The sequence below is a fragment of the Argiope bruennichi genome, chromosome 11, assembly GCF_947563725.1.
Source record: "Argiope bruennichi chromosome 11, qqArgBrue1.1, whole genome shotgun sequence".
NCBI lineage: Eukaryota > Metazoa > Arthropoda > Arachnida > Araneae > Araneidae > Argiope > Argiope bruennichi.
In genome coordinates, this window is record NC_079161.1 from 30184650 (window position 1) to 30197420 (window position 12771).

Below are 12771 nucleotides of genomic sequence, written 5' to 3' on the forward strand. Positions count from 1 at the left end.
CCCGTTCTGTGTATACGTGCGCTAAGCAGCGATGTTCGATAGTAGTTAGTGTAATAAAGAGTTTATTTTTCTGATAGCGATGAAATGCTTTATACTACACTCTACATGAACATCACCACAGCGACTTGGCATCCTTGCCGCAGCAAGGGTTACAATAAACTTCACTTAGGGGTTTATTTATTTATAATAATGAAGCATGATATTTGGTTAATGCTTTTATTAAAAGAAACATGTTTCCTATAGATTGAAAAATGGCATCTCGGATCAAGAACAACAAAAAGAAACATTGTTACAGCTTGTTAAATATGATGGAATATTAATAGATTTCTTTATAAAAATAAAATGCCAATGCCAATGATGATGGGGTTTTTTTGGAAGCGCCTAGGGTCGGCGGCCTTTCATCTTCCGCTCAGCTGAAATGGTTATCAGTGACAGACAAATTATGTTGAGCATAAACTAGGGTAGGATTAAATGACAATTTGGTGAGATATTTTAACTATTATTATTGAGTGCGTTTAATGACATGGAATAAAAATAAAATTCATCCGTACCAATCGATACAATCAAAAAGTCTCAGAGGAAACATTTTCTTTTGTAATATAATGAAGTTCTCGAAGCAACACAGATGTTTATGAATTTGAACATAATAATCATTAAATAATATCGGTAATTTTTTTAAACAATCCCCTAATAAAAATTCTGAGGATGAAATTGCGTCTACTTTGATTACACCTTCTTAAATAAAAACAGTTTTATTCGATTTAATAAATGAAAGTTCTGAGGGCAGGGTAGATGAAAATAATATGATACAGACAGCTTGAACATAAGTATTTTAAATAACATGGTAGTAATCTTATATTTCGAGTTATTTAGCAAAACATATTTGTCTGTCATGAATGTATTGAGTGTGGAATGTTGTTAGTAAATTATGGTAAAGTATTGGATTATCATACATTCTCTTTGTATTTTCCTGAGTATGATATGTTTAAATCGAGTTTAAAATAGCAAACTGAAATGCTTTGCTAACTTACCTGATTTTTTCCTCTGTCAAGTTTTGTGTGTTATTCCAAATTACTGGTATAAACTGGAAATTCAAAATTAGGTGAAGCTAAGTTAGTATAGAGTTTTTATTTTTAAATAAGTACATAGAACATAAAGATTTTCTTTTTTAGATGGTAATTAAATATTAAAAATAATATAAAAAACCCACAGTTCTAAAAATTTAAAAATATGTGTATTTTTTAATTTTCTGATATTTATTTGATAATTTCTTTAATAATCATCCAATTTTGCCTATTTCTATTTCAAACTCACATTTGTGGCATTTGCATAAACAACATGATAAGAATTTTAATTTCTCATGTGGACTCTCATTCTTTTATACTCATAATGACTTTTCAGACTGTTGGTTTTTAATTAAAATTTTTTAATTCAAATAAGTTTGAATAAGTTCCTCATGTTGTTAAACAGAATTTGTTAAAATTTAATATGTGAACTGTTTTTAATTAATTTACTTCTTTATTAAAATAAGGTGACATTGTTTTGGTTGTTTGTTATTTATTATATAACCTTTCTTACAAATAGGATTACAACAGTTCATTTTAACGTTGAATGTACTTAATTTTATTGCATTTATAATCAATAAACAATTCTATCTGTAAAAGGAATAGGACAAAATTCTTCGTTTCTAAAATCATTCTCAAGATTTACTATGAAGATGTATAATGTACTATGAAGAATGTTTTTTAAATTTAAAAAAAAATGAAGAGTGGACTCTTGATGACAAATCTAGAAGTCATTGAATTAACTTGAAATCAGGAATATTAGTTACATGAATTTATGTGCTATGTCAATTCAAATAATAATTTAAAAAATAGTGGAGCTTCTGTGCAGTTTTCATGATTTCGAAAGTGATTAAATGCACGTAGTCTACAGTTTAGTAGTTTGAAGACAAATAAATAAATGAAATAAAGAAACAAAAAAATTTATTGGCAACATCATATAAAAATTGATCAAACAATTCTGGAAACTCCAAGCATACCGGGAGAGAATCAGAGGTTTCACTCAGGAATTTAATATAAGATCGCAGCATCCAATTCGCACAGACTGCTTCAGGTATTGAGCATTTTTACAGCTGTACCGAATCAAATGGTGCGCTTAGCTAATCAATGGAACTGCAAAATATTATTAAAAGTGTTTTGAAGATACCTCATCATGTCTGTAAAGAGGGCATTCAGTCAAGGGAAAGAAAATGTAAAAGAAATAGGGTTCACATAAATTGTACCATGAAGTGCAAATATAGGCTTAACCGTTGCTGGATAAAAAATCATGGTAACTTAAGATTAATGTACGGTTTTTCACCAAGCACGTCAAAATCCTGTCAATCGTCCAAAAACTTTCTAGAAGTCTAATCCTGAGTGTATACCAGCAATGTTAAACAGCGTTTAAAGTTACAATAAAAAAATTATCATGATTACATTTGGTGAAAATTGCTCCACACTTTTTCATAGTATGATTTGTATTTCTGCTTTTATTTCATAATATATACACTTTGTAAATTGTTTTAATTTATTTCCTGAGTTTTAATCATATCAAATTATGAAGCAAAATGTTTTTTATAAAAATGCATCCTATATTAATATTTTAACAGTCTAAAAAGTCAATAATCTAGGCAAACAAACTGATCACCAAAGGCAGATAGTTTTCTTAATTATTATGTTGTGAGCATACATTTACTGAATTAATAAAATATTCATTTGATGGCAGATTCACAAGATAAATGCATTTGCTCATGTCATGCAAATGTGATGGAAGTCTTAAGAAAAATTGTGTTTGTGTTATATGTTTTTATTAACAACTGTTTTATTTGTTTTGTTATCTTATGCATAATAACGAAAAATGCAGAAGTATTGGATTAGATTAAATAACATTATACCGTCATCAAACCGGAATTTTATTTGATGATAGATTGCCATATTAGGTAGCTTTTAACCTTTGGGGAGCTTTTAAATGTTTGATGCCATTTTGGAGATCTTGATTAAGATTCCACTTTCTCTTACAGTTTACCAAATTTGAAGCTGCTTTTGATACAATTTTAAAATAACAAATTATAAAAAGGACATGTCTTGAAAATTACCATATTATTCCTTTTCATCTTTGGGCTAATTGTTTATATTCTATTTCCAGGTTCCAGCACAGATAATTGTTAAAATAGTCAGAAAGAAGGAAATGCCACCTGCATAAGTTTCAAATACAAGACCTTAAAGATAGCGAATGGAAGAAATGATCCTTGTCCCCAGCCGACGAAATTCACATGAGAATGTATGGCATCATGACATCAGAGGGAGATAAAAATAAAATATATGAAGAAAAGAAACAGAGGACTTGGTTGTAAATATTATTGAATCTTACTCTATCTGTAGTTTAAAGGTAGATTATAGTTCATTATGCAAAAAGATGTTAACAATTAGATAATTATAAGAACTTAATCTGTTTAAAAATTCTATACTTTGAACAATAATAAGTCATTAAAACTTTGATACAACAATAATAAATTGATTTGAAAAATAATAAACCAATAATAAATCATTAATATATTAAAAAGGTTACCCAAATTATTAACAATTGCTGAAGTAGAAAAGATTAATATTTAATTTCAATTTTGTGAACTTATTATTAAATAGAATGCTGTAAAAATTTTATACTTTTAAGTACGTTTGCCACAAAAATAAAGAACCTTTCTATTTCTAAGCATAGACTGTTTTCTGTTTTGTAATAATGTGCAGTTTTTATTGAAAGATATATAGTTCTTAGTTTTAAATGTGCAATTTTTTTAAATATTTATTTCTGTATTTTGACAGTGTGTTCTGTTGTAAAATAAAAGATAGTCTGATTTGCAAAAATAAATATAAATAAAAATTGTGTAAATTGCCATTACTAAATAATTAAGTCAACTTTTATAAGATTAGCAATAAAAAAAAAATCTCTGAATTTCTCCAACATTTCTTAAAAATAACAAATTATCATGTAAATTGGATTATGTTGACACTTTTGTAGAATAACATTAAAATAATAATATTGTGCTAATCAAAAGTATGAGGATTAACTTTTGAAAAGATTAATATTTTATCTTGTATTTAAATGTATCAAGAAACTTTTAATATATATATCATTTTATTATTAATGATTTTTTAAAATCTCAATCTGGTTGAAATCATTAGACTATAAAAACAATGAAAAAAACCTTTACCAAAAAAAGGATTTTTTTTAAAATATTTAATTGTAATATGGAATAGGATATGAAAAATTCTAAAAATGTTAAATTCTAATTTTATTCAGAATATTATATATACCAATTACTTCTAGAATCAGTTTTTTGGATCGTAGGAGGATTTAGGAGGATTAAAATATAGTACTATTGTTTTGTCCAAAAAGAAATTTAATTTTATCACCTGTCAAGTTATTTTTAACAGCCTGTAAGACTCTATTAGATATTTCCCCCATTCAACACTCTGAGCATGGTTTTTGATATTACCCTAAATTTCGAATGATGTTTCAACTATTGATGAGTCAATTTCTAATGATGTTACTAAATAGTTTTTTTTTGTTGCACTATTTAAGAAATCTTTTTCTAAAATGAAACATTTTTTAAATTTAAGCACTCATCATGACATTGTGCACTTTGATAGGGATAGAAACAATTATTAATTGAAGAAATCTTGTTAATTTTAATATATTATTTCATATAGGTTTTTCAAAATTCATTTAGTAACAAACAACATGTGGAATCTAATTGCATAGTTTCTATTTGCTAGGTTTTTTAAAGAACTTACCTATTCCTTAAATGCAGCACTAAATTTACACACATTATAAAAAATTTTGCCAAAAAATAAATGAAAATAAAAATTTTATAAGACAACTTTTATTGAAATTTGATACATAAAAGCATAATTATTTATTTATTTGAAAATACATAAAAGCATGATTTAATTAAATAAAATTACTATTGTGTTGCTACTAGAAGCAAAATTAATATTTAAGAAAATTATATCGCAGAACAATATGATCTTCAAAGAAAAATGCACCAATCATTTACAAGTTTCAAAAATTGTGAACTTTAATCCTAAAACATTAAAAGATGCTAGAAAATCAAGATATTTACAATATATATTAAATATTTTCTAAATTAATATAAACTATGAATGTTATTAAATTTAACAAAAATATTCTAAAGTAGTATAGTGTCTCTGAAAGTTATGAAAGTGCAGTGAAACAAATACTATTCAATATTCTTGAGTAATAAATCATGTTATTAATGCCTTAATAGAAAAATGCCAAAGAAAAATTATTTCTTGAGGATATTAAAATAGGAATATAATAAAAATAACGGATACACCATCAAAATAATTTTTTAAAAAAATAAATAACTCATCCAATTTATTTTGTACTATATTAAGAATTTGACAACTATTCTTAAAATTAGATAATAAGATTAAAATACTCAATTTGAATGCACAATATAAGAAAACGTTTACAATATAAGAAACATTTAAAACTAACTCACTGGAATAATTTAACTCATTGGACTCATTTAAATCATTGGAATAATAAAAAGTTTTAGGCTTAATAAATCAAAATTCTCTTAGTTATAATTTTGAAATTTTACTAGTAAAAATGAATTTAGTTAGTTTTGCATAAATAATAGCACCTTATTCAAGAACCAGGTCAGAGTGAACAAAAAAGAGAACCATTGATTTGATAGGAATATATTGAAAAACTAATAATAGTGCATTTCTTACTATTCAGAAACTATTCACTATTTTCATTTTACTTTAATATAATTTTTTTTAAACTTTTTTTACACCAGCAGATAAATTTGACAGTAATGAAAACTAATAAGTACATTACTGTAAAAGTAATGAGACATGACTGTAAAAGTAACAAGACAGTAAAGCAATAAGTACCATAACTATTTCCATTCAGTAAAAAAGTCTTCAACTGATTCTGCTATATTCTGAAAAAAAAAAAAAAAATTTAGACACAATTTTTAATATTTGAAATTTTGTAATAAAAGTTCATTTTCAAAGTGATTTGCTTGTTCAAATTGCTACTTAATTTCATTGAGGGGGATAAAGATAGTTATTTCATCATCTCAGAAGGTTATATCTGGCAGATTATCTCTCTCTATGCCAACTGTTATTACAATTTATTTAAAAATAAGGTTTTGATTTACAATATTTTATAATTATCCGATCAACTTCTTAAAGACCACAGCTTTGAAATTAAGATTTTGTTTTCTGTATTTGCATTGCAGTTTTTATACACATATATAACTTTACATAGCAATTAAGCTATGAAAAATGGATTATAAAAGAAATATAAGAAACTGGAAGAAAAAATATTTTAATAATATTGCAAAATAAAATGCAAAATATTAAAAAAAGAGGAAAGGCCCATATTATTTCATTTCTATAATTTAAATTATTTCTGCAGCATTAAAATAGCCCCAACAAATTTTCTGTAACATTTACTAGAAAAATAAATAAAATTAATCTGTTCTTGAGTTATTGAATAAAATTAACATCCTTGTGAATTTATTTTTTTCATTCAGGATGCTTGAAAGTCTTTAGCTTCTGAGAATCAGTTCTAGAAGAAAAAAAACATGCATCAGTGACCAACAACCCTAAAAGAAGATTCTCATGCAAAAATAATATCCATGTTAAATTGTAAATGCTTGAAGCAATGTTTAAGGAACAGAAGCTAGAGGTATACAAATTAAAATTGAGAAAACTTGAAGCAATGTTCACAGCACAGTTTGAGAACCTACAAATATACACAATAAATTGTGAAGATTTGAATAAAACATATATATAATAATGCTTAATGCAATATTTAAAGAAAAATTTTTCTTATTGACTTGAAATGCAAAGTGGTAAGATTTTAAATTTTAAAAATATGCATGATCTGAAACTGTGTTAACTCTTGCTACCTCATATATGTCAAATTTTGATAAAATGATATTGCTTGAGTTGTCAGCTTGCTTGTAGTTTTATTGCAATTTCTTTACAGGTATTTTTGTTTCCAAAGAGAGGATTCTTTGGGGTTTGATTTTCTTCAAACTACTAGAGATAGAAGCCACTGGAGCAAAGCTTTTCTGTGAATTTTCAGCAGCTTTAATGGTTTCACATTTATTTTTTAATACTGACAAACCTTTCATAAATTCCTAACAGTTCTCTTTAAAATATCCCGAATTTTGGGTATAAAGCTCATTACAAAAGATATTGCAATTAGATTTTGAATTTTCTAATGTTTCATGTTGAGGCTTTTCTTTGAAGATTGCTTGCTTTTCTCCAATTCTTTTTTCAAAACTCGGAGAATTAGAAATTCCATTTTGTTGCAGATTGGAAAACAGCTTTTCTTTTAAGCAAAATGCATAAATATGTTTACCTATGTTATATTTTATAGCATAATATGGCCATATGCATGTAATTTTATGAAGGCATGTATTGCAGATATTGCAAACCAAATTGCATTTATAATCTGAATCAATATTTTTTTTACTTTAATTTTATAGGTAAGATGATGTGATTATCAATGCATTTTCTGACTGAACAAATGTTTGAAAATATTCTTTTAATTCATCAGCAATTGTGTTTTTCTAATTATACTCATTTTTTGTTAGTTTTCCTCTTTGAAGAGAGGTCAATCTATTTAATAATTTGAGCCTTAAATTTTTAAGTAAGCTGTGTATATCTTTATGTAATATTCCACCCCATTTTCCTTGTAGATCATTATTGTATTTTAAGCCCACAGTCATATTGGTGTTGATTTTGGCATTAATATGATAATAAGCTGGCCACTGCTTCATTCATTTACAGTAATTGTTGATGAAATAGCAACCAAAATTATATGTGTTGGCATCTGAAAGGATTTTAAATAGAAATATATTTAATAAAGTTTTGAATGTGGCTTCACCAGTTTCATTAATCAGCTCATATAATCTATTTAAAATTTCAGGGTTTTTTTTTTTTTTTCATTTTCTATTTTGGTTGCTCTAGATGTTAAACTTTTCTTTAGCACTCTTTTTTCATATCAGTTCCATGAAACAAAGAAGTTAGGTTTACTGAAAATAGCACCCCAAGCCTTAAAGAAGGCTTTGTGATCATCAGGCATTAACTTTTATGTCTCTAATCCAAGCTTTTACTTTTTGAAAAAAATATTTGAAAACTGTTCATGTTAAACTGTTTTATGTTGCTCCAGAAGAAAGCAACAGGAAAGCCTTCCTAATTATCACCTTTAATTGGCAAGTTGGTCAGTTATATGTTGTATTTATTGGTGTTGTGGGTACAGTGAATGCACAACACTTCATTTCCATATATTTTAAATAATTCCTCCTGGGATTCATTCATTAGGCTTTAGAATCAGGAAATTCAGAGCTGCCATCCCCTGGTAATTTATACATTAATACTGGATTCTGATCTAGTGCCAAAATTTCATATATTCATGCTTCCACAGAAAGAACATCAATCACTTTTATTTCTAATGTGTCTCCCTTTATTTGATAATTCTTTTCCATATTTCTAACATCCTGAGCTGTTGTTACTGCCAAATACTTAATTGAAGATGAGCCTGTAATATTGCTTAAAATGTGTGAAACTGGAACACCATGTAATCAATTGACCAACTATCTTCTACTTTTCGCTTCCACACAGCCTCAGATATTTTACTTCAAAGGTGTGTCCTACACATGTAGGAAAATATTTCGCATGCAACTACTGGCCTGACACTTTACAGCTTTTAACAGATATGAAAGCTGGGCAATATGAATTTATTTTGCATGATCCAGCCAACTTTATTTGGCAAAGACTTTTGTTCATAGAGCTGAAATATTCTCTACGGCAACTCATATACACGGTAGCATTAGAAGAATATCGTTTTCAAATTTTTATATAGGATGTTGAAGTAATTAGCTCAGTTTCTGTTTTCTAGTTTTTGAAATCATCACAAGAGTTGAAAATAAGCTTTCATTTGTTTCAAATAAGTTAGGATGAATTTTCTTAATATGCATATAAAAAATATATTTTTACACTCACCGCAGGGAATTTTTTCTTTGAAATTTGCATGTAAACATTGAATGGTAGAGAAGAGTTTTCTGCATATGGAATGGTGGCTTGGAATTCTAGATGTAGCATGAATCCTCTTATGCTTTATAAGAACAACAAGTTCATTAAATATTTCCTCACAATGTGGACATGACTATATAGATAAGGACTGGACTGACAGTAAATTAGGTTCTTCAGTATGATTTACTTCAATATGTTCAAGTACTTTATTTTTCATCAAACATTACAATTCACAACTTGAACATTTATATTTATGATACAAAAATCCATGACATTTTGTTTAATGTCTTTTGCAATGATCTTTATCTAAAATATCTTTTTGCAAATTTGACACAGATATATGGGTGGTAACTGCACTAGCATTCATTTAAGTATTTCTATTTGGTTTGCTGATGGAGAAATAATTGGCATTGGATTTGATGCTTCTACATGGTTTGCAACATTATGCCTATGCAGTTCGTATTTTTTGAGCAGAAGAATTCATAAATAATATATTTTTATTTCATATATATTTCTCGAGGAAAATTTTTTGCATACCTTTGATAGTTACTTATTGTTTGAAATGTTTTAGCACACAACCAGAGACATAATAATAATTATTTTCAACTAGAAACATAATAATTAAATATTTTTTTATCACCATTCTAAATTAAAATTGAAACAATAAATTTGAGATGTGAAGCAAAGAAGACTGTTAGTCCTTTTCAAATGCAAATTTATCAACAAACATACAAAAAATACAGAATGATTAAGATGCTTCAGAAAATCGAGGCAACAAGGCGAAAATGTTTTGTTTAGAATACTCATTGCTGTCATTCCTCATATGTTTCTTTTGTAATTGTTATAGAATAGTCTGAGGCCTGCTCCGAAGGGGAAAAAAAATGGTGTATGGTAATTAGAAAATGAATTAGTTAATTGTTTACATTTTTTTCCCTTCATTTCTAAACCCAATCTTCTTGAATGATAAGAAGATTGATTTTATATAGATTATTGTATATAGATAAAAATGTTGTCTATATACAATATAATTTAAGATTATTTCCATCATTATTACTACCACTGCTTTTGCTATATACAAAAATTATTTTTTTAATGTTCTATATTCAGTAATAGGGTTTCTCATCCTAAGTGTTGAAATAAATTGCAAAATAAATGAGTATATGTAAAGTAATTTCTTTGACATTTAATTAAAACTATACAAACATTTCATACAATTTTCAATATATATGTTTATGAGAATACATTTTCTAAAGTTGTCATATTTCTTTTATTTGTTAGCATACAGAATCACCTTTCTAATTTCATATTATATCAATTGTATTAGAGCAGCACATACAAAATTTTGTTGCATTAGACAGAAATTAGCAATTATTAAAATGGCATGCTTTCTTTTTAAAGTAATTGCAAATTATATTTTCCGTTATATAAATCACATGCAAATTTAGAGTACATAGTGAATGTTAATTCTTATTTTCATTGAGACCTGAATTAGGCTCTCATTTTAATTTACTTTAAAAAAACACACACTTAGTTTGAAACTTCAAATTAAAAGAAAAAAGAAAAAATAAAAGGGATTGTCAACTGACGTTTGAACTAAAATACATTCTTATCACAAGAACAGTAGAATTATTCAGTACAGTAGATAATAACCAATTTAACATTAATGAAATAATGCGGTTAAATCAAATAACCATGAAATATTTCCATGATACAGACATTAAGGCTAAATATGCATGTATTCAAATTTATTTAATATTATTTTACTGTTTTTGCAAAATAATAATAATATGAATGACTTTAAAAAATTTAAAAACCATTTCAATCAAGTTAAAAAATTTATTTCAATGTTGCAGTTGAGAAATATTAACACATAAATGTATTCATCATTTATGGAGATAGGAGTATATCAGAACTGTAAGCATCCATATTAGTCCCATCTTTTCATTTAATGATACCAACTACTTATGCTACATGCATTTAAAAATATTCCTTGAAAAGGCATACTGGCACCCAAATATATATATATATATATATATATATATATATATATATATATATATATAGCAGTACATTAGTCAAATCATCTTTTTCTTTAAATAAATACAAAAAGTATCAATAGTTGCTTATTGACAAAGCAGCAGCAGTGACTAACAGAAATTACCTGTCTGTTAGTCACAATAACGTGCAAGCAAATAATATGACATTTGCATATGCTATTCAAGGATACATTTGTAATTAAAATGTGCTATTTTCGAATTAACTAAGGTATTTAATTAAGTAATGAAAATTATGCCAATGATTTGGTTGACATGGGTGATAAATGTAACCGTATTCATTTGTTGGGCAGAATTATTTCAGCATCATATTTTTCATATAAATAATGTCATAAATTTCAAATAAAATTGCACTATTTGATTGATGTTAAGTTCAATAAAACCGCTCGCTCATGCACCAATTGTGACTTAATGTTTACAATCAAATCAAGTCCTCCTTTTCCCTTGTATTATTCACGCGGGATCTCGCGTGAATTTCATCGGCTGGGATAAAGCACGACCTTCGTATTACGGAGGTCGTGGATAAAGGCTGACATAAGGCATTTTCAAATGATATTAAGGTATCATTGTAAGAACTTTATATTGTTTAATTTGTCCAATTTTTTTTTAATTTTGCTGGAAATTTCTAATTTTGTTGTTTTTAACAATGAAAATAACGGATGCTTCTCTTTTTCTAAGCTCTGAACGCTAATAAGGGAATTAAAACAACCATAAGTTTCTTTTGACCTCAAATTTCAATTTTCCTTGTTTAAAAATGGGAGGATTCTTTTTGTTAAAATTTTTTTCTGTGATTATATTGTGACTTTTTAAAATCCAGCTGAATTTTGGTTTTGCAATGAGTAGCTTCTGTTGAAAATATGATTTTTTCTTTGGAGGAAAACACGAACATATTTTTCATCGGAAGAAATGCTTAATCAGAAACTATTTCTTCTTTCACTTTTTTCCTTATACGAATACTATTTTAAATTAAGCAACTGATAAAAAAAACCAAACTAATATGTTTCAAAAATCATCTGTGTTTAACTCAAAAGAAAAGATAGCCATAATTACAAAAACAATTAAAGGGATGAATGGAAATTTATGACCTGTATATCGAAATTGTGAACATGTTCGTATCACTGGCATCTTCAAATAACAACAAATAATATTGTGCGCAACAGGCATTAACAACTCGCAACAAAAAACATTGACATTCCAGTAAACACCAGAAAACAATTAATTCACTTTATATAATTAATTAAAATTTACTATAAGGATAGGATACACACTGTTCCAATATTGTATTAGTTTAATAAGATTTAATAGCGTGTCAAATCTAAGCATAAATGTATGAAATGATTTAAAATGTAAAAAAATTTGTAAGAAATTAGTAAAATAATGAAAAACAAAACATAAAAGAATGCGAAATATATATGACTGAATTTAAAAATTTATTCTTACTGTAATAGAATAAATGAAGAGCAGAGATAATTAAACTGATAAATAAGAACATAACTGGACACTTAAAAAACATTGCCATTCTAGTAAAACTAGAAACCAATCAATTAATTTAATATCATGAATTAAAACTTGCAGTAGGGATATTGCCAATATTT